The sequence below is a fragment of the Pongo abelii genome, chromosome 4 (genome assembly GCF_028885655.2).
Source record: "Pongo abelii isolate AG06213 chromosome 4, NHGRI_mPonAbe1-v2.0_pri, whole genome shotgun sequence".
Taxonomy (NCBI): domain Eukaryota; kingdom Metazoa; phylum Chordata; class Mammalia; order Primates; family Hominidae; genus Pongo; species Pongo abelii.
The window spans coordinates 99,446,323-99,469,127 of record NC_071989.2 but is presented as its reverse complement, the minus strand read 5'-3'; the positions used below and the strand labels follow the sequence as shown (position 1 = coordinate 99,469,127).

Below are 22,805 nucleotides of genomic sequence, written 5' to 3'. Positions count from 1 at the left end.
GCCACACCTAGTATACCAGTTTGTAGAGTTCCACAGCAAAGTACCACAGACTGGGTGACTTCAATAATAGAAATTTATTTTCTCACAATTCTAGAAGCTAGACGTTTGATATCAAAGTATTTGCAGGGTTTTTTTTTTCTGAAGCCTCTCTCCTTGGCCTATAGATGTCTGTCTTCTTCCTTCATCTTCACATGGTCTTTCCTCTGTGTGTGTCTGTGTCCTAGTATCCTTATAAGGACACCAGTTATATTGGATTAGGACCCATGCTAATGACCGCATTTAATCTTAATTACCTCTTTAAAGACCCTATCTCCAAATACAGTCATATTCTAAGGGAATGGGGATCAGGACTTCAATATGTGCATTTTGTGGGAACACAATTCGGTCCATAAAACCTAACATCAAAGGAGGCTGAGAAATTAGTTAGTAGTTGAATGGTCACTTAGCTAGATAAAACTTCCATTCCATTGCTAAAAGGAGGAAGAGAAAAGTAAATATTGGGGAATATTTAGCAGCATCTGTCACACTATTATAGAATTAATAAGTACAAGACCAAGTTTATATCAGGTAAAAACTCATTAACCAAAAAAAAAAAAAATGGGAAGCATATGTAATTGATAACAAAACTCAAAAGCAATGAAAGGGGATTGAACAAAAGAGAATGGCAGAGGAAATCCACAGGTCAGGGCTTTGGAGGAAGAAATTTCTTTCTGGGCCCCAGGAAAGAAATCCAGCTTCAATACAAAGCTCTGCTTAAAAGAAACTCAATTCCAGCAATAGTGAGACCATTTCAAGTATGAAGAGTGGGACCTAAGACAAATGTAACACCTGGATACATTTCTTAAGCATTAGAAGGCACAGGTCTCAGGATGTTAAGACAGTCTCCTCTGATCACCACAAAAAGTGAATGTTATTTGAGTCATCCATAAAATGAATTTGACCAATTCTATTACATTACTCCCTTTCTAAATTAATGTTTGATCATGCATACATGAAATGTTCCCAAGCTAGAAATTTTTTAAGAGTTTTACTAAATGAAATTAAATCTCTGTGCTTTGTGTAAATTCACCATATGAGCAAACTATAGTGATATGTTATTTACAAAAATTATTGGGTGAACATAAGAGAATGAAAGATGGCAAATAAAACTCCTTTCATTTGTTAATCAGAATATTTTCTAGCTAAATTTTGGTGTTTTCTTTTTGTTTCTTAATACATGCCCAAGTGTGTTCAATAGATTTTTTAAAATTCCTCCACAAGGATAAATCTGAAGTGTAATTCAGAAACCTGCACATAACCTTCAATTTCTTTTCCCAAGTCCCATGGCAATTCTATACCGTGAAACCATAAACACGTGAGCCCAGTTACAAATTGTTAATTTATGAAATTTATTTGGATGGATATTTGACAGTTTCTTTCTGCTGTGACTCATGTTTGAGTACATGCCAGGAGCACCCTTTGCCTTTTACTTTACACATACAGAAAGAAAATGGGAGCATAAGGTACTTTTCCTAAGAAATATTGTGATTAAAAAATAGTTATACAGCAAAAAAACAGTTGCAAACACATAGTATCATTCCTTGCTAATGAGTTAAAAGGATACCACAGTGCACATATAAATCACTATACAGTATCTTGCAGTTTATTTAAATTTATTGTGCCTCATTATAACTGAGCTATGCACCTTTAGGTCTGAGTTGATTAGGAATGCGATAGCTCAGAATAGCTTTTAATTCAGAGAAACATGGCCTGACCTTTACCGTAATCCTGTGTGAAACACACTATAGTTTAGACATTAATAATGATGCAACCTTTTTTTCATACTGGTGAGATGCTACTTAAAATTTGGTATTATTAGTTAACAGGCCCAGGCCAATACATCAAAACCAAATTACCCTTCTGTGTATAACTACAGTACTTAATTCCGAGTTCTTCATCTCTCATAACTATTACTTCCTGTTTAAAAATGCTAAAAACCAAAATGTAATAGTGTCATGTCATAGCAATAAGTCACAGATACAAACCAAAGGCACTGCTCCTCACTCCCCATGGACTGCCACTGTATGCCATTAAGGATTTGTGCTTCATGATATACGTTTTAACAGCGAAGGCATTGCTTGTCTTTGACCTTTGTCTCTCAGTTTAAGAATGCCATTTCTTTAAACCACCTTCCAGTAAGTCAACTAGCACAAATAATAGAATTTCCTTACCATTCTGGTTCACATGCAGTTGAAAATGCAAATCGTGGTTACCAATATTCAGTTTCTTTTAAAAAGTTATTTATATCATTTATCACTACAAATACAGCAAAAACAGCAAATAATAAAGACATTTACAGAGTTTAATGGATCTAATAATTCACCAAGGCTCATAATAGAAAACAGCACTTTCCTATGCCACCCATTCTCACCCCTTTTCACTCTTGTTTGTCATTCCCCAGAGGAAACTCATTTTGGTTCTCTTCAATATTTCCCCCGATATTTAGCTTATATTCCCAAATAACAAGTTTATATTATTAAATCTCAATTTTTAAATTTTGGATATTATATATTGACTTTCTGTAATAAGAAAAATAAGATATAGCCCTTTTGGAACACTGTTGCTTCAAAACTTAAGATTTCCCTTTGTTATCATTCCTGGGGATTTCCCCTGCCATTCTCCTGTGTTCAATTCCCTTTCACAGAATCCCTTTCTTTGAGTTAGAATTTCCCTCATCTCTGAAAAACAGAAAAACAACACAAGGGATTAAATGAAATAGGAGTCTACTTATCATGGACAAAAGAATGGTCCTGCAGTGGAATGGAAACTATGTTGTTAGGAAATAAGGACCCTCAGATTGCATTGCTTTGCCATGCTTGCTTTTTATTTCCTGGGACACTAGGTTGTGATACAAGATGGCTGACGGAGCTTCAGCCATTATGTGTACACTACAGAAAAGAAAGAAGAAAAGCAAGTCAAACTCACTACCTCCACTTAAATTCCATAAGTGGAACTTATTCAAATGGCCATGCCTACCTTCAAGGAAGGCATGATAGGAAATTTGTCTTTATTTCAGTTATTCTGTTGCTAAGAAATGAGAGTGGGCAATATTGTGAGATACCGTACCATACTATATCACCTTTCTAGATTATTTTAGTGCAGCATATATTGAAAAAGCTTTGGGAGAAAAGGTAAGCTAGAGATATATTTCTTGAAGCATTGTCTCTTTTAAAATGTCTTTATTTTCACACTCACATCTGATTGAAAGATTGGCTGGGATTTAAAACCAGATTGTACATGTTTTGTAGAATTTTAAAAGGTATTTCATTGTCTTCTAGCTTCCAGAGTTTATGGCGGGAAGTCCAAGTCTGTTCTGATTCTTAATTCTTTGTTTGTGATCCGTTTGTACCCCTGTCAATGGGCTTTTAGTACAATCTCTTAACTTCAGTATTCTACAGTGACACAATAACATGTGTTATGTGGGTTTTGTTCCGTACATTCCTTATACTCAGCACTGGGAGGGTCTTTCAATCTCGAAATTAAAGTCCTCCCCCTCCTCCACTCCTTTCTGGGAAATGTTTTTACCTTATTTCTTTGACATTTTTCTCACTCCTTTTTATCTTCTTTCTCTCCTTTTGGAAGCTGGACTCTAGAATCGATCAAAATGAATTGTATTGTGTTGCAGTAGAAAACCATCCCAAATATCAGTAGTTTAATACAGCAGATGTTTATTTCTCACTGATACTGTGAGTCTAAGAGACTAGCTAAGTACTCAGCTCCACATCATTCTTACTCAGAGGCTAGGGAAACTGAGTCTCCACCCTCCAAAGGATCTCAGGACTGAAGTAGGGGAAAGGCAACATGGCAAGCCACACTCTGGCTATTCAAAACTTCCACCCAGAAAGAACTCACATCACTTTTACTCACATTTTATCAGTCACAGAAAGTCACAGGCCCATGCTGATCTGCAAAAAAGAGAGGAGGTGCAGTCACACTAGGTCCCTGAAAGAGGGACAGCCAGAATCTTGGTTAACAGCCTCGAGAACTGTAACAATTTCCTGGAAGGATACTCTAATTTACTTTTTATTTTCTCTCTTTTTCTTATTATGGAGACTCAGTTTATAAGCGGTGAACTGCATACAACTTAATTATATATCTTGATAAATGTTTGCATATGTAAACACTGTGTACCATAACCCAAATCAAGATAAAAAATATTTCCAACACCTCAAAGACTTCCTGCTGCCTTCTCTCAGTCAACATCTTCATAGGTAACCGATAATTTGACCTCTATCATCAAAGATTAATTATGCCTGTTTTTGAACAGCATACAAATAGAATCATGTATTACGTACTTTTCTGTGCCTGACTTTTTTCATTCAGCCATATATCTGTGAGATTCATCATTAATATTGCAAATAACAGAATGGTTTTCTTTATAATAGTGTAGCAATTTGATTATATGAATATAGCCCTCTTCATCCATTGAACTGTTATTGGGCATTTAGGTTATTTCTTGGGCTATTATGAATCAAACTGCTATAAACTTTACTGTATATGTCTTTTGGTGAATATATGCCCTCATTTTCACTGCCTTTTCATCCAGAGTGGATCATAGTGAGAGGTGACACCGTGCTGGCAGTCCTCACAGCCCTCGCTCGCTCTCGGTGCCTCCTCTGCCTGGGCTACCATTTTGGTGGCACCTGAGGAGCTCTTCAGCCCACCACTGCACTGTGGGAGCTGCTTTCTGGGCTGGCCAAGGCCGGCGCCCACTCCCTCAGCTTGCAGGGAGGTGTGGAGGGAGAGGCGCGAGCGGGAACCGGGGTTGTGTGTGGCGCTTGCGGGCCAGCTGGAGTTCCGGGTGGGCGTGAGCTTGGCGGGCCCCGCACTTGGAGCAGCCGGCAGGCCCTGCCGGCCGGGCAATGAGGGACTTAGCACCCGGGCCAGCGGCTGTGGAGGGTATACGGGGTCCCCCAGCAGTGCCAGCCTACCGGCGCTGCTCTCGATTTCTCACGGGGCAGGCCTCGGGACCACAGCCCGCCATGCCTGAGCCTTCCCCCGCCTCCGTGGGTTCCTGTGCAGCCCAAGTTTCCCCGACGAGCGCCGCCCCCTGCTCCATGGCACCCAGTCCCATGGAACACCCAGGGGCTGAGGAGTGTGAGCGCACGGCGCGGGACTGGCAGGCAGCTCCACCTGCAGCCCCGGTGCGGGATCCACTAGGTGAAGCCAGCTGGGCTCCTGAGTCTGGTGAGGACATGGAGAACCTTTATGTCTAGCTCAGGGATTGTAAATACACCAATCAGCACCCTGTGTTTAGCTCAAGGTTTGTGAGTGCACCAATCGACACTCTGTATCTAGCTGCTCTGGTGGGGCCTTGGAGAACCTGGGTGTGGAAACTCCCTATCTAACTAATCTGATGGGGACATGGAGAACCTTTGTATCTAGCTCAGGGATTGTAAACTGCACCAATCAGCACCCTGTCAAAACAGGCCACTCGGCTCTACCAATCAGCAGGATGTGGGTGGGGCCAGATAAGAGAATAAAAGCAGGCTGCCCGAGCTAGCAGTGGCAACCGGCTTGGGTCCCTTTCTGCATTGTGGAAGCTTTGTTCTTTTGCTCTTTGCAATAAATCTTGCTACTGCTCACTCTTTGGGTCCACGCTGCTTTTGTGAGCTGTAACACTCACCGCGAAGATCTGCAGCTTCATTCCTGAACCCAGCAAGGCCACGAACCCACCAGGAGGAAGGAACAACTCTAGACGCGCTGCCTTAAGAGCTGTAACACTCACCGCAAAGGTCTGCGGCTTCACTCCTGAGCCAGCGAGACTACGAACACACCAGAAGGAAGAAACTCCAAACACATCCGAACATCAGAAGGAACAAACTGCAGACACGCCACCTTAAGAGCTGTAACACTCACCGCGAGGATCCGCGGCTTCATTCTTGAAGGCAGTGAGACCAAGAACCCACCAATTCCGGACACAATAGGGCATTTAGGTATAGGAGTACTATCAGTTTTCCAAAGCAATTGTACCAATTTGTACACCTACCAGCAATATGTGAGAGTTCTGTGCCTCCGTTTCTCCTCCTTGATGCTTTCATTTTCATATTCTGGCAAGCGTGTAGTGATATACCACTGTGGCTTTAAATTTCATTTCCTTCAGGACTAATGAAGTTGAGCAATTTTTCATAGGCCTACTAGCTAGTCATCAAGGAAATGACTCTAGGTGGGAAGGGGCTTATCAGCTGAAGAGCCTCAGTGTGCAGGATTACTGAAGAGAGAACTATATCTAAATGGCTCTCCTCTTGGTTCTTCCAGTTTCCCCTGAGGAACCTTCCAGTCTATACTCTAGGAGATATAAACCTAGGAGTTGAGTACAGATCCACCATGTTCAAACGTGCCCATTGTTCCTGAACCCAGAGTCCTTCTAGTTTGTCCTCCCAGAAAAATAAACATCCAGACCTCTGCTGGAGTTGAGGAGGGAGTCTCCTGCTGGTGGTTTGGAGTGCAGGTAGAGTAAGTGGCTTAATTGCTTTGTGTTACCAACTTCCAATATTCTTCCTGCTTTTGCCCATCACCATCATATCCCAAATGCAGCTGCTGCCAATCCCCAAATCCTTGGAATAAATCAAATTATTTGTTGATTGATCCTCAGCATGAAATCAGAACTACAATTCAGATTTTTCTAGTCTTAGTGAGTTGCCACTTGTCCATTTTACATATAGTTTAAAATATTATGTTGATCTTTATTACATGCTATTTTCTGTACTCTCAACCTTGACTATTTTCTATTGCCTTATATGTTTCTTAATTTTTTTTATTCATGCCATCATTTTAGTGGTATTTGAGTAAAAAAAACATGTTTTCTACATTCATTGTCTAATTTGGATTCATTCTTGCCTCTCTTTGGCACAAGATAAATTACATTCTAGAAGCAAAACAAAGCAACAAATGAGCTGTTTCTCTTAAATTGAAAGTGAAAAATAATTAATCTTCTTCCCTAAAGTTCAACAGTCTTAGTTTATCTATTTTTTCTTTCACATTCATAAAGCAATTTATATAGGTTTTGAGAAAACCAACTCTCAAATTCACTAAATTAAAAATATGACTTTTCAAATGAAAAGTTGGCAAGATATTAAATAGATTATATTGAAAAAAATCATCATTTTTCTAAACTGCTAAAAATATCATTTTCCTAAGTCTCTTCAAATTTGGAGAGTGGTCCTTAAAATTTCTTTTTTAAAAATAGATTGCGTTATTTATTGCCATTAGATTAAATAAGCCAGTCTAGCTGGTCAGGCAATTTTCTCCTTTCACCGCTACTCCATGTTTTATCCCTTCTGAGAATGTGCCCTTAAATGGAAATTTCCCTCTACAAATCGACAAGAAAATGTCTTAAGACTAATATCAAATAATAGCTGAATTCTCCAACTAGCACCACCAAACAACCATTTGAGATCCATTTTTTATTAAGATACAAATATAAAACAGAAAAAAATTATATAAAGCCAGTGGAAATACCATGTATTATTTAAGCCATGGTTTTCAAATAGAGTAAGAGGATAAGAGGAAGGCTGGTAGAGAAATTCATTGGCTACTTACAAAAAAAATTCTGTCATTTCAGAAATGTATGCCACTACTTCCTCTTTCAGTCACCTCATTATAGGAAAAAAAATTAGTTGCAAATAAGTAACTTTTTCAGATTACACAACCATTTGAACCAGAGTAAAAATAATCTTTTCTAGAAATCCCAGCCAAGTGTATTAGTTTTGTTTTTTCCATTTATGAACTATGAACATTTAACATCAATTTTTTCCTCTTTTTCAATTGCTTTAACTAGTCCTCCCAGAAAAATGTTAAATAGCAGTAATTTGGATAGCTATGTCTTGTACTTGACTTAATAGAAATGTTTATTGTATTACCGTATCAGTCATAATTCTGAGTTTTGGGTTGAGATGTACATGTTTTACATCCTATCAACTTAACTATTACTTTATTAAGAACAGATACACTAAAAAGCCCAGACTTCACCACTACACAATATAGCCATTTAACAAAACTGTACTTATATCCCTTAAGTTTATATAAATAAAAAGTAAATAAAGAACAAAAAATAATTTTAATTAATAATTGATGCTGAATTTTTAGCATCTATGAAAAATGATAACATGATTCATCTTCATATGTTAACTTATATTAATGGAATTTCTACTCTTAAACCATCTTTGTATTTCTGCTGTGGATCCCAGATGGCTGTGTTTTAGTATATTTTTAACATGCTTCTGTATTCTATTTGCTAATACTTTATTAAGGCTACTTTAATTGACATTTATTAGTCCATTATATTCTTTCCTGTGCTATTGTTTTTGGGTTTTCTTATCAAGGCTTTGCAGACTTTGTCAATTTGTAGTCTTTTATACGTCACTCCCTTCCCACCTTTCCCCCGAGTCCCTAAAGTCCATTATGGTATTCTTATGCCTTCACATCCTCATAGCTTAGCTCCCACATATGAGCGAGGACATGAGATGTTTGGTTTTCCATTCCTGAGTTACTTCACCTAGAATAATAGTCTCCAATCTCATCCAGGTTGCTGCAAATGCCATTAATTCATTCCTTTTTATGGCCAGGTAGTAGTCCATCATATATGAATAGCAGCTTCTTTATCCACTCATTGATGATGGGCATTTGGGTTGGTTCCACATTTTTGTAATTGCGAATTGTGCTGCTATAAATGTGTGTGCAAGTATCTTTTTTGTGTAACAACTTCATTTCTTCTGGGTAGATATCCAGTAGTGGGATTACTGGATCAAATGGTAGTTCTACTTTTAGTTCTTTAAGGAATCTCCACATGGTTTTCTATGGTGGTTATACCATTGCCACCAGCAGCGTAAAGTGTTCCCTGTTCACTGCATCCACACCAACATCTACTTTTTTTTTTTATTATGGCCATTCCTGTGGGAGTAAAATGGTATCATACTGTGGTTTTGATTTGCATTTCCCTGATCATTAGTGATATTGAGCATTTTTTCATAAGTTTGTTGGCCATTTGTATATCTTTTTTTGAGAATTGTCTATTCATGTCCTTAGCCCACTTTTTAATGGGATTGTTTGTTTTTTCTTGCTAATCTGTTGGAGTTCATTGTAGATTCTGGGTATTAGTCTTTGGTGAGATGTATAGGTTTTGAAGATTTTCTCCCACTCTGTGGGCTGTGTTGTTTACTTGACTGTTCCTTTCGCTGTGCAAAAGCGCTTTAGTTTAATTAATCCCCTTATCTTTGTTTTCATTGCATTTGCTTTTCGGTTCTTGATCATCAAATCCTTGCCTAAGCCAATGTCTACAAAGGTTTTTTGGCTGGGCGCAGTGGCTCACGCCTGTAATCACAGCACTTAGGGAGGCCGAGACGGGTGGATCACGAGGTCAGGAGATCAAGTTCATCCTGGCTAACATGGTGAAACCCCATCTCTACTAAAAATACAAAAAATTAGCCGGGTATGGTGGCGTGCGCCTGTAGTCCCAGCTACTTGGGAGGCTGAGGCAGGAGAACCCAGGAAGTGGAGCTTGCAGTGAGCCGAGATCGCACCACTGAGCTCCAGTCTGGGTGACAGAGTGAAACTCTGTCTCAAAAAATAAAATAAAATAAAAAAGAAAAGAAAGAAAGGTTTTTCTGATGTTATCTTATAGAATCCACCATGATCAAGTGGGTTTCATACCAGGGATGCAGGGATGGTTTAACATATGCAAGTCAATAAATGTGTTATACCACATAAACAGAATTAAAAACAAAAATCACATTATCATGTCAATAGACACAGTAAAAGCATTCAACAAAATCCAGTATTCTTTTATGCTTAAAACTCTCAGCAAAATTGGCATACAAGGGACATACCTCAATTTAATAAAAGCCATCTATGACAAACCCACAGTCAACATAATACTGAATGGGGAAAAGTTGAAAGCATTCTCTCTGAGAACTGGAACAAGAGAAGGATGCCCACTTTCACCACTTCTCTTCAACATACTGGAAGTCCTAGCCAGAGCAATCAGACAAGAGAAAGAAATAAAGGGCATCCAAATTGGTAAAGAGGAAGTCAAACTTTCACTGTTTGCTGATGATATGATATCTACAAAACCCTAAAGAATCCTCCAAAAGCTCCTAGAACTATAAAATAATTCAGCAAAGTTTCCGGATACAAAACTAACGTACACGAACCAGTAGCTCTGCTGTACACCAACAGTGACCAAGCTGAGAATCACATCAAGAGCTCAACCCCTTTACAATAGCTGCAAAAAAATAAAATAAAATACTTAGGAATATACCTAACCAAGGAGGTAAAAAACCTCTATGAGGAAAACTACAAAAACTGTTCCAAAATTCATATGGACCTCAAAAAGAGCCCTCATAGCCAATGCAAGACTAAGCAAAAAGAACAAATCTGGTGGCATAACACTACCTGATTTCAAACTATACTATAAGGCCATAATCACCAAAACAGCATGCTACTGGTATAAAAATAGGCACATAGACCAATGGAACAGAATAGAGAACCCAGAAATAAACCCAAACACTTAACAGCCAACTGATCTTTGGCAAAGCAAACAAAAACATAAAGTGGGGATGGACACCCTATTCAACAAATGGTGCTGGGATAATTGGCAAGCTACATATAGAAGAATGAAACTGGATCCTCATCTCTCACCTTATACAAAAATCAACTCAAGATGGATCAAGGACTTAAATCTAAAACCTGGAACTATAAAAATTCTGGAAGATTTTAAATAGTGAAGAAATTATATGTTACTTTAAGTTTTGGTATAATTAATCTGTAGGAATATCTTGGTGTGATGCTTTTGGGGTGGGAGTAGCTCTTTGAAAGTGTTGTCTCCAATCTTATATAATTTCCCTTTTTGAGTTTTAAGTCTCTTTTGCTATAAATTTTGAAAATTTTTATTTTCCCAGAAAATTTTATTTTCCCAGAAAATCATCCAGATACAGAAATATATCAGTATAGAGTTGAGCAAAATCCCTTATTATTTTGTCATCATCACTCCTTATTTTGTTTTGAGATTTTCTTTTATTATATATTAAGTTCATGTGTATATTCATTTAATTAACAAATATATATCTGCATGAACCAGAAACTGTTTAAGTAGCTAGAATACAATGATGAATAAAAGAAGGTGGAGAAAAAGAGAGAGAAATACTGTATTTTTCTGTGTGTGTGTGTATGTGTGTGTGTGTAACTTGTGTGGGATAAATAACATATATTTGCAGTGTTTTACATATAGTTTCTAAATTTTCTCAAATGAATTTGAATGTCATCAAAATCTGTAGTACTGTTTGGGGAAGGGAGTATAGACAGGAGAAGTATGAAGCTGAGACAGTTTCTTCTAATTAAGAAACCAAGTCTCTCAGTGTCAAATAGTGTAAATGTTTAATATTTTCTGAATTATCTTTCTTGCCTACTGATACAGTTTGAATAGATGCCCCCCACCAAATCTCATGCTGAATTCTAATCCCTAATGTTGGAGGCAGGGCCTAATGGGAGGTATTTTAGTCATGGGTACTGATCCCTCACAGCTTGGTGCTGTCCTCTTGATAGTGAGGGAGTTATTGTGAAATCTGGTTTTTTAAAAGTGTGTGGCACGTCCCTCCACCTTTCTCTTGCTTCTACGTTCACCATGTGAATGGCTTGATCCTGCTTTACCTTCCAACATGAGCATAATCTCCCTGAGGCTTTCCCCAGAAGCCAAGCAAATGCCAGCACTATGCTTGTACAGCCTGCAGAACTATGAGTCAATTAAAACTCCTTTCTTTATGAATTACCCAGTATCAGATATTTCTTTATAGCAATGCAAGAATGGCCTAATATACCTATCTTTGATATTTTTCTCTGGAAGATACCTATCAGGTGCATCCTCCCTCATAGAAAATATTAAAGATATTTTCTGATATGACTTTTGGTCCTTCTGTGTTTTCTAGAGTTTTGGTATTTGATTCACTCCCTGAGTACAGATGCTGGCACCTGCTAAAATACTGCTGATCCTGCTTATTGTTGAGAATCCGTGCTGTTATCCTTTGCTGAAGTCTGCTGATTAGAGTTGACGAGTTCTGCATAATAAGGGTGTGTGCTTTGGAGATGGAGTTGGGGATTGTAATCTCAATTAGCCTACCTCTTTGCTAATCTGACTCCATTTCATTTCCCTCTGGTGCTCTCAGGTCCCCTGAGTCTTACCTACCAAACCCTCACCCACCAAACCCTCATCCTCATCCCTCTACTTATAGCTTTTACAACATAGTCTACCTCTTTCTTTCAAAAACGTGTAGATCCTCTGAAGCATCTGTAATAAACCTATGTCACTCAAAATGCCATTACTTCCATCTAACTCCCCCAATTTATTGAAGATGTCTTTATTTGGTAAACCATCTAAATCTTTCATTCTAGTTCCATCATTAGTCATGGCAAATTCAGGATCCACAGGCATAACCCATCTCTTTTTTTTTTTTTTTTACAGAAAAATGCAACTTTTATTTAAAATAAGAGGTATAGAAAGACTCCATTTTTTACATTTGCTTAAATGAAGAAAATTTAAAAATGTTTATTTAATTCATTTATGTGGTTAGAGCAACAAAGAATGCAAAACAGGAAGGAAACAGCAGGCCTACTTTATACAAACAACACAAGGAAACTCCTTATTTTTGTAAAACTCTACATAAGAAACCCTATAGCAAATGTCATACTAAAAAGGGAATTTTGGAGGCAGTTTCTTTAAGATTGGCTAAAATATAAGGATTCCTATTAGGTTTACACATATTACTAGAGATCTTGTTCAATACAATAACAGAATAAATAGATATAAGGGCTATAAGCATAAGAAAAGTAGACATATATCTGTCATTACTAAGAAAAAATTTTGCCAAGCAAACTACTGGTCACTTAAAGAAATTTTTCCTCTGTTTCTGCATTTAAATACAAAGCATTGAAGTTACTATTTTTGTCTGTTTCTGGAGAGCTAAAACTGATGTTTGTGCTCTTATTAGGAGCACATTTTTACATGTCTTTGATTAAGCTTATTAATTACGTTATTCAAGTTATTCATGATAATTTTGGTCACTGTAAATCTTTGCTTTTAGAGGGGTAGTTAAGTTTCTTAACTAAAATAGATGATTATATTCCTTTCGGAATTTCTATCACAGTGCTTTTATATGTTCATAAAATTGAGTTGCTATGTATAGCTATGTTCATTGTCATTGATAAGAATTTAAAAATAATACTGTCCTTTATCTAGAAACTATCTTAACAAAAAAGGCAAGACAACTGTTATAAACCTGTTCATAACCTACCAAGGAAAATAAAATTAGATATGTTTGTTGAATTTAGTAAATCTGCATGTTTAAAAGTTCTTCACATATTAAAATGTTCTAACATCCTTATTTTTCTGTTACTTAATTAGGACACATGCTACTATTTCTTTTTCCCCTAAAATTATAATGTATCTATATATTTTGATTTATCCCAATTAACATCTAATTAACCCTTTCAACATCAATTTATAATGTGAGGAAATTTTTCATTGTAATTTCTGCAAATATTTTTTCTAACTCATTTATTTTCCTCACTATTTTGGAATCTACATAAGTTAGAGAAGTCTATGATTTAACTGTGCCTTCTTATTTTGAAGAAAAGACTGACAAATGTAAAAAAAAAACCTTCATCTTACCACTAACTAGTTCTCCAGAAATTATTATTTGGTTATTCAAATTACCTAAGTTTTTTATTTTCACTATTATTTCTATTTTTTTAATTATTATTATTATTATTATACTTTAGGTTTTATGGTACATGTGCGCAATGTGCAGGTAAGTTACATATGTATACATGTGCCATGCTGGTGCGCTGCACCCACTAAGTCGTCATCTAGCATTAGGTATATCTCCCAATGCTATCCCTCCCCCCTCCCCCAACCCCACAACAGTCCCCGAAGTGTGATGTTCCCCTTCCTGTGTCCATGTGTTCTCATTGTTCAATTCCCACCTATGAGTGAGAATATGCAGTGTTTGGTTTTTTGTTCTTGTGATAGTTTACTGAGAATGATGATATCCAATTTCATCCATGTCTCTACACAGGACATGAACTCATCATTTTTTATGGCTGCATAGTATTCCATGGTGTATATGTGCCACATTTTCTTAATCCAGTCTATCATTGTTGGACATTTGGGTTGGTTCCAAGTCTTTGCTATTGTGAATAATGCCACAATAAACATACGTGTGCATGTGTCTTTATAGCAGCATGATTTATAGTCCTTTGGGTATATACCCAGTAATGGGATGGCTGGGTCGAATGGAATTTCTAGTTCTAGATCCCTGAGGACTCGCCACACTGACTTCCACAAGGATTGAACTAGTTTACAGTCCCACCAACAGTGTAAAAGTGTTCCTATTTCTCCACATCCTCTCCAGCACCTGTTGTTTCCTGACTTTTTAATGATTGCCATTCTAACTGGTGTGAGATGGTATCTCATTGTGGTTTTGATTTGCATTTCTCTGATGGCCAGTGATGGTGAGCATTTTTTCGTGTGTTTTTTGGCTGCATAAATGTCTTCTTTTGAGAAGTGTCTGTTCATGTCCTTCACCCACTTTTTGATGGGGTTGTTTGTTTTTTTCTTCTAAATTTGTTGGAGTTCATTGTAGATTCTGGATATTAGCCCTTTGTCAGATGAGTAGGTTGTGAAAATTTTCTCCCATTTTGTAGGTTGCCTGTTCACTCTGATGATAGTTTCTTTTGCTGTGCAGAAGCTCTTGAGTTTAATTAGATCCCATTTGTCAATTTTGGCTTTTGTGGCCATTGCTTTTGGTGTTTTCGACATGAAGTGCTTGCTCATGCCTATGTACTGAATGGTAATGCCTAGGTTTTCTTCTAGGGTTTTTATGGTTTTAGGTCTAACATTTAAGTCTTTAATCCATCTCGAATTGATTTTTGTATAAGGTGTAAGGAAGGGATCCAGTTTCCGCTTTCTACATATGGCTAGCCAGTTTTCCCAGCACCATTTATTAAATAGGGATTCCTTTCCCCATTGCTTGTTTTTCTCAGGTTTGTCAAAGATCAGATAGTTGTAGATACGTGGAATTACATCTGACGGCTCTGTTCTGTTCCATTGATCTATATCTCTGTTTTGGTACCAGTACCATGCTGTTTTGGTTACTGTAGCCTTGTAGTATAGTTTGAAGTCAGGTAGTGTGATGCCTCCAGCTTTGTTCTTTTGGCTTAGGATTGACTTGGTGATGCGGGCTCTTTTTTGGTTCCATATGAACTTTAAAGTAGTTTTTTCCAATTCTGTGAAGAAAGTCATTGGTAGCTTGATGGGGATGGCATTGAATCTGTAAATTACCTTGGGAAGGATGGCCATTTTCACGATATTGATTCTTCCTACTCATGAGCATGGAATGTTCTTCCATTCATTTGTATCCTCTTTTATTTCCTTGAGCAGTGGTTTGTAGTTCTCCTTGAAGAGGTCCTTCACATCCCTTGTAAGTTGGATTCCTAGGTATTTTATTCTCTTTGAAGCAATTGTGAATGGGACTTCACTCATGATTTGGCTCTCTGTTTGTCTGTTATTGATGTATAAGAATGCTTGTGATTTTTGTACATTGATTTTGTATCCTGAGACTTTGCTGAAGTTGCTTATCAGCTTAAGGAGATTTTGGGCTGAGACAATGGGGTTTTCTAGATATACAATCATGTCATCTGCAAACAGGGACAATTTGACTTCCTCTTTTCCTAATTGAATACCCTTATTTCCTTCTCCTGACTAATTGCCCTGGCCAGAACTTCCAACACTATGTTGAATAGAAGTGGTGAGAGAGGGCATCCCTGTCTTGTGCCAGTTTTCAAAGGGAATGCTTCCAGTTTTTGCCCATTCAGTATGATATTGCCTGTGGGTTTGTCATAAATAGCTCTTATTATTTTGAGATACGTCCCATCAATTCCTAATTTATTGAGAGTTTTTAGCATGAAGGGTTGTTGAATTTTGTCAAAGGCCTTTTCTGCATCTATTGAGATAATCATGTGGTTTTTGTCTTTGGTTCTGTTTATATGCTGGATTACATTTATTGATTTGCGTATATTGAACCAGCCTTGCATCCCAGGGATGAAGCCCACTTGATCATGGTGGATAAGCGTTTTGATGTGCTGCTGGATTCTGTTTGCCAGTATTTTATTGAGGATTTTTACATCAATGTTCATCAAGGTTATTGGTCTAAAATTCTCTTTTTTTGTTGTGTCTCTGCCAGGCTTTGCTATCAGGATGATGCTGGCCTCATAAAATGAGTTAGGGAGGAGTCCCTCTTTTTCTATTGATTGGAATAGTTTCAGAAGGAATGGTACCAGTTCCTCCTTGTACCTCTGGTAGAATTCGGCTGTGAACCCATCTGGTCCTGGACTTTTTTTGGTTGGTAAGCTATTGATTATTGCCACAATTTCAGCTCCTGTTATTGGTCTATTCAGAGATTCAACTTCTTCCTGGTTTAGTCTTGGGAGGGTGTATGTGTTGAGGAATTTATCCATTTCTTCTAGATTTTCTAGTTTATTTGCATAGAGGTGTTTGTAGTATTCTCTGATGGTAGTTTGTATTTCTATGGGATCGGTGGTGATATCCCCTTTATCATTTTTTATTGCATCTATTTGATTCTTCTCTCTTTTTTTCTTTATTAATCTTGCTAGCGGTCTATCAATTTTGTTGATTCTTTCAAAAAACCAGCTCCTGGATTCATTAATTTTTTGAAGGGTTTTTTGTGTCTCTATTTCCTTCAGTTCTGCTCTGATTTTAGTTATTTCTTGCCTTCTGCTAGCTTTTGAATGTGTTTACTCTTGCTTTTCTAGTTCTTTTAATTGTGATGTTAGGGTGTCAATTTTGGATCTTTCCTGCTTTCTCTTGTGGGCATTTAGTGCTATAAATTTCCCTCTACACACTGCTTTGAATGCATCCCAGAGATTCTGGTATGTTGTGTCTTGGTTCTCGTTGGTTTCAAAGAACATCTTTATTTCTGCCTTCATTTCATTATGTACCCAGTAGTCATTCAGGAGCAAGTTGTTCAGTTTCCATGTAGTTGAGCGGTTTTGAGTGAGATTCTTAATCCTGAGTTCTAGCTTGATTGCACTGTGATCTGAGAGATAGTTTGTTATAATTTCTGTTCTTTTACATTTATTGAGGAGAGCTTTACTTCCAAGTATGTGGTCAATTTTGGAATAGGTGTGGTGTGGTGCTGAAAAAAATGTATATTCTGTTGATTTGGGGTGGAGAGTTCTGTAGATGTCTATTAGGTCCGCTTGGTGCAGAGCTGGGTTCAATTCCTGGGTATCCTTGTTGACTTTCTGTCTCGTTGATCTGTCTAATGTTGACAGTGGGGTGTTAAAGCCTCCCATCATTAATGTGTGGGAGTCTAAGTCTCTTTGTAGGTCACTCAGGACTTGCTTTATGAATCTGGGTGCTCCTGTATTGGGTGCATGCATATTTAGGATAGTTAGCTCTTCTTGTTGAATTAATCCCTTTACCATTATGTAATGGCCTTCTTTGTCTCTTTTGATCTTTGTTGGTTTAAAGTCTGTTTTATCAGAGACTAGGATTGCAACCCCTGCCTTTTTTTGTTTTCCATTTGCTTGGTAGATCTTCCTCCATCCTTTTATTTTGAGCCTATGTGTGTCTCTGCACGTGAGATGGGTTTCCTGAATACAGCACACTGATGGGTCTTGAGTCTTTATCCAATTTGCCAGTCTCTGTCTTTTACTTGGAGCATTTAGTCCATTTACATTTAAAGTTAATATTGTTATGTGTGAATTTGATCCTGTCATTATGATGTTAGCTGGTTATTTTGCTCATTAGTTGATGCAGTCTCTTCCTAGTCTCGATGGTCTTTACATTTTGGCATGATTTTGCAGTGGCTGGTACCAGTTGTGCCTTTCCATGTTTAGCACTTCCTTCAGGAGCTCTTTTAGGGCAGGCCTGGTGGTGACAAAATCTCTCAGCATTTGCTTGTTTGTAAAGTATTTTATTTCTCCTTCACTTATGAAGCTTAGTTTGGCTGGATATGAAATTCTGGGTTGAAAATTCTTTTCTTTAAGAATGTTGAATATTGGCCCCCACTCTCTTCTGGCTTGTAGGGTTTCTGCCGAGAGATCCGCTGTTAGTCTGATGGGCTTCCCTTTGATGGTAACCCGACCTTTCTCTCTGGCTGCCGTTAACATTTTTTCCTTCATTTCAACTTTGGTGAATCTGACAATTATGTGTCTTGGAGTTGCTCTTCTCGAGGAGTATCTTTGTGGCGTTCTCTGTATTTCCTGTATCTGAATGTTGGCCTGCCTTGCTAGATTGGGGAAGTTCTCCTGGATAATATCCTGCAGAGTGTTTTCCAACTTGGTTCCATTCTCCCCATCACTTTCAGGTACACCAATCAGACGTAGATTTGGTCTTTTCACATAGTCCCACATTTCTTGGAGGCTTTGCTCGTTTCTTTTTATTCTTTTTTCTCTCAACTTCCCTTCTTGCTTTATTTCATTCATTTCATCTTCCGTCACTGATATCCTTTCTTCCAGTTGATCGCACTGGCTCCTGAGGCTTCTACATTCTTCACGTAGTTCTCAAGCCTTGGCTTTCAGCTCCATCAGCTCCTTTAAGCACTTCTCTGTATTGGTTATTCTAGTTATACATTCGTCTAAATTTTTTTCAAAGTTTTCAACTTCTTTGCCTTTGGTTTGAATTTCCTCCTGTAGCTCACAGTAGTTTGATCATCTGCAGCCTTCTTCTCTCAACTCGTCAAAGTCATTCTCCATCCAGCTTTGTTCCGTTGCTGGTGAGGAACTGCGTTCTTTTGGAGGAGGAGAGGCGCTCTGCTTTTTAGAGTTTCCAGTTTTTCTGCTCTGTTTTTTCCCCATCTTTGTAGTTTTATCTACTTTTGGTCTTTGATGATGGTGATGTACAGATGGGTTTTTGGTGTGGATGTCCTTTCTATTAGTTTTCCTTCTAACAGACAGGACCCTCAGCTGCAGGTCTGTTGGAGTACCTGGCCGGCCGTGTGAGGTGTCAGTCTGCCCCTGCTGGGGGGTGCCTCCCAGTTAGGCTGCTCAGGGGTCAAGGGTCAGGGACCCACTTGAGGAGGCAGTCTGCCCGTTCTCAGATCTCCAGCTGCGTGCTGAGAGAACCACTGCTCTCCTCAAAGCTGTCAGACAGGGACATTTAAGTCTGCAGAGGTTACTGCTGTCTTTTTGTTTGCCTGTGCCCTGCCCCCAGAGGTGGAGCCTACAGAGGCAGGCAGGCCTCCTTGAGCTGTGGTGGGCTCCACCCAGTTCAAGCTTCCCGGCTGCTTTGTTTACCTAAGCGAGCCTGGGCAATGGCGGGCACCCCTCCCCCAGCCTCACTGCCGACTTGCTGTTTGATCTCAGACTGCTGTGCTAGCAATCAGCGAGACTGTGGGCGTAGGACCCTCTGAGCCAGGTGCGGGCTATAATCTCCTGGGGCACCGTTTCCTAAGCCCATCTGAAAAGCACAGTATTCGGGTGGGAGTGGCCTGATTTTCCAGGTGCCGTGTGTCACCACTGGAAAGGGAACTACCTGACCCCTTGCGCTTCCCGAGTGAGGCAATGCCTCGCCCCTGCTTCGGCTGGCGCACGGTGCACTCACCCACTGACCTGTACCCACTGTCTGGCACTCCCTAGTGAGATGAACACAGCACCTCAGATGGAAATGCAGAAATCACCCATCTTCTGCGTCGCTCACGCTGGGAGCTGTAGACCGGAGCTGTTCCTATTTGGCCATCTTGGCTCCTCCCTCATAACCCATCTCTTATTTGTCTACTATGTCAGAAATTTTGATCTGTGAAATGTCACTCTCCTCATTGTAATAAATATTTTATACCATTGCACTATTTCTGGGTCTTGTTGATTCTGCCTTGTGTATTTTGTCTACTCAAAGACTTATTTCTGAAAATATCGATCATCCATATTTATATGTCTACCTATGCTTCATTCATTTTCACTATTTTATGGAATTTTATCATACAAATATATGTACAATGTTGTATGTGTCCCTTGTCCCTTACCCTGATAGTGTATTGTGAAAAAGAAATCACTTCCAAATTCTTTACTTGGGACTATTAATCAGATGTTTCCCCTAATTATATATACAGGTTAAGTGTCATATTTTTCTTCCTTTGTTTCCTATTTCCCTTTCTTTGCATAATATAATGTTGAAATTGTCCAAGGTCTTTAGTTTTTATACATTTAAAACTTATAGAGATTTCCCTTTGATCTGCATCCACAGTCACCAAGCAACAATGTTATTATTTTGACTCACATGTATTGGCCTTCAAACAGAGAACTAACTTTGGGGCTCATGAAACTATCCAACACATTTTTCTCATTAAAAATTAAGAGACATTCTAGAGAGGCTTGTTTCTGATAAAGATGATGTAACAGGGACTGGATTTACTCCATATGAAATGACAAAATTATAGACAAAATATATGAAGTAATGGCACTTAAGACACCAGAATTCATGTCAAAAAGAACAGTGAATTGTAAAAGATTATGAAAAGTGGAGATAAGCTCTATATTCCCCTCACTTATTGCCTGAGAAAAGTTTCCAGGCTGCAACTTCAAGTAGATAAATATACATGTAACTGGAATCTCTCAAACAATGCATAGAAAGTTAAAGGGTGGAAAAAATAAGTGAAGTAATAATGGCTGAAATTTTTCTAAACGTGATGAAAATTACAAAGTACTAGGCTAAAATGCTCAGCTAATCCCAAGTACATTAAAGATGAAAAGAAAACTACACTGAAACTCATCATCTTCAAATTGCTTAAAACCAGTGATAAAGAGAAAAATCTTAAAAATAGCTGTAGCAAAAGACACACTACATATAGAAAAACAAAGATAAGAATTGTAACATATTTCTGGTCAGAAACAAAAGACACTGGAACATCTTTAAGTACAGGGCAGGGAAAGGAGTTGAAATTTGGCCTGTAATTTTTTTAACCAGTCAAAATATCTTTCAAATATGAAGGTGAAAGAATGACTTTTTCAGATATGTAATATTTGTAAAAGCTCTTCATTACAGATCTGCACTGTAAGAAATACTTTAAAAAGTCCTTTAAACAGAAGAAAATGTGAAATTGATATCTAAATCAACATAAAAAATGACATCAACAGAAATGGTAACTGGATACATATAAAGATTTTTTTCAAGTATTTAAATTTCTTTTGATTAGAATTGACTCTTTAAATAAAAAATAGGAAAAATGCATCTGAGTTTTACTAACATATGTAGATATAAAAGGAATAACAACAATAGCACAAAGTCCAGGAGAGGAAAAATGGGTGTATATTCTTTTAAGGTTTTATTTTGTATACATAAAATATTGTAATATTACTTGGAGGTAGAATGTGATAAGCTAAAGATGAACACAATAAATATTAAAGCAATAACTAAAACATACAATCAATAGTGCTAAAACTGTTTGTTGTGTTGAGTGATTATTTTAGTATAGTCAGTAAATACAATATTGGTTTACTGAAATAAGCAAAAAGAGGATAAAATAAATCAGAGAAGATACTTAATGCAAAATAAGACAGAAAACAAGGAAAGAAAAAACAAAGAACATATGAGACAAATAGAAAATAAATTAAAATATAATAAATTAAAACTCAATCATATCACCAATCACATTAAATATAAATACTATTAAAAGCCCATTTAAAAGGTGGAAATTATAAGATTGGATAAAAAGACATGACCCAGCTATATGATAACTGCAAAAACTGTATTTCCAGGAGTTCCACTCCTGGGATGGGAGTATGAGGAGTGCTGTAGACTGCTCCCCAGCTAAACAAGCGAAGTTGGCAAAAACTATTTTTAAAAAGTATTTAAATTATCAGGAAATTGTCCTACGAGCTTATGGCAAATCAAGAAACATTTATCCAATAAAATCTATAAAATTGTAATTTTATAGATTTTAAATATGTTCCCATTTTTTAGCCACAGTGCACTTTCTCCATATCCCCCTATCTGACTTGCCCCATATCAGTTTCTATGAAACCCCACTCTGGGCAGGTATGGCTAAGAAGAAAGAGCTCCATCTCCTCTCAGTTCTTAATCAAAGATTATCCTATCGCACTGGGAGGGCCAGGCAGCCAGCATTTCTCACCTCAGTCAGCTGCACATTGAGTTGCTGAGGGCGGGTAAGAGGATGAAGACTCCCTTCCTCCACCCAGGCCCCCACCCATAAGACAGAGGCTCTACTCTAAGAATTGCATGCCAAGAAATCCTGGGGACCTGATCACCCTCACCCTAACTCCTTTGTAGAGCAGAGGCTGCATGCAAGAAAGGCAAGTCAAGAAGACCAGAGGCTTCCACCAGTGCCCAGAGTAGTGGCTTAATTTTCTCAGGGGAAATAGCAGTCCATAAAAAAATAGAGTTCCCCAAAGGAACTGATTTTATTTGAAATGGCATGAGGAAAGTTAGGCTAAAGGGTACTGTTGATAACAACAGATTCTCTCAACTAAGAGCAATAAGCTTAATCGTAGACCAGCCAGTTCACCAGGAGAAACAAGGAAAACTAAGAAAAGCAAAGCTCAAAGACTGGCCTCAAAAACTACCTCTGCCAGAATTTAATTGGATCAAACTACCAAGCAATTTATGTCCCAGGACATTATCAAAAACAATGAAATAATCAGCCTGTAATTAGTGGAGACTGAGTACTGGGCATAATACCACATGAGTCAGACACCTCAAAAAATACATAGAGCAAGCAAACAAATAGTAGAAGAAAGAC

At 38.0% G+C, this 22,805-nt stretch overlaps 1 long non-coding RNA gene across 1 annotated transcript in view; it reads right to left on the bottom strand.

Moving 5' to 3' along the window:
- LOC134761411 (uncharacterized) overlaps window positions 1-22,805 on the bottom strand; it is a 45,961-nt gene that overhangs the window by 2,147 nt on the left and 21,009 nt on the right. Inside the window, exons 3-4 of the long non-coding RNA XR_010139995.1 lie at window positions 3,907-3,944; window positions 3,565-3,628 (exon numbers count right to left, since the gene is read on the bottom strand). This is a non-coding gene — a long non-coding RNA (uncharacterized LOC134761411). The remainder of the gene's footprint in view (window positions 1-3,564; window positions 3,629-3,906; window positions 3,945-22,805) is intronic.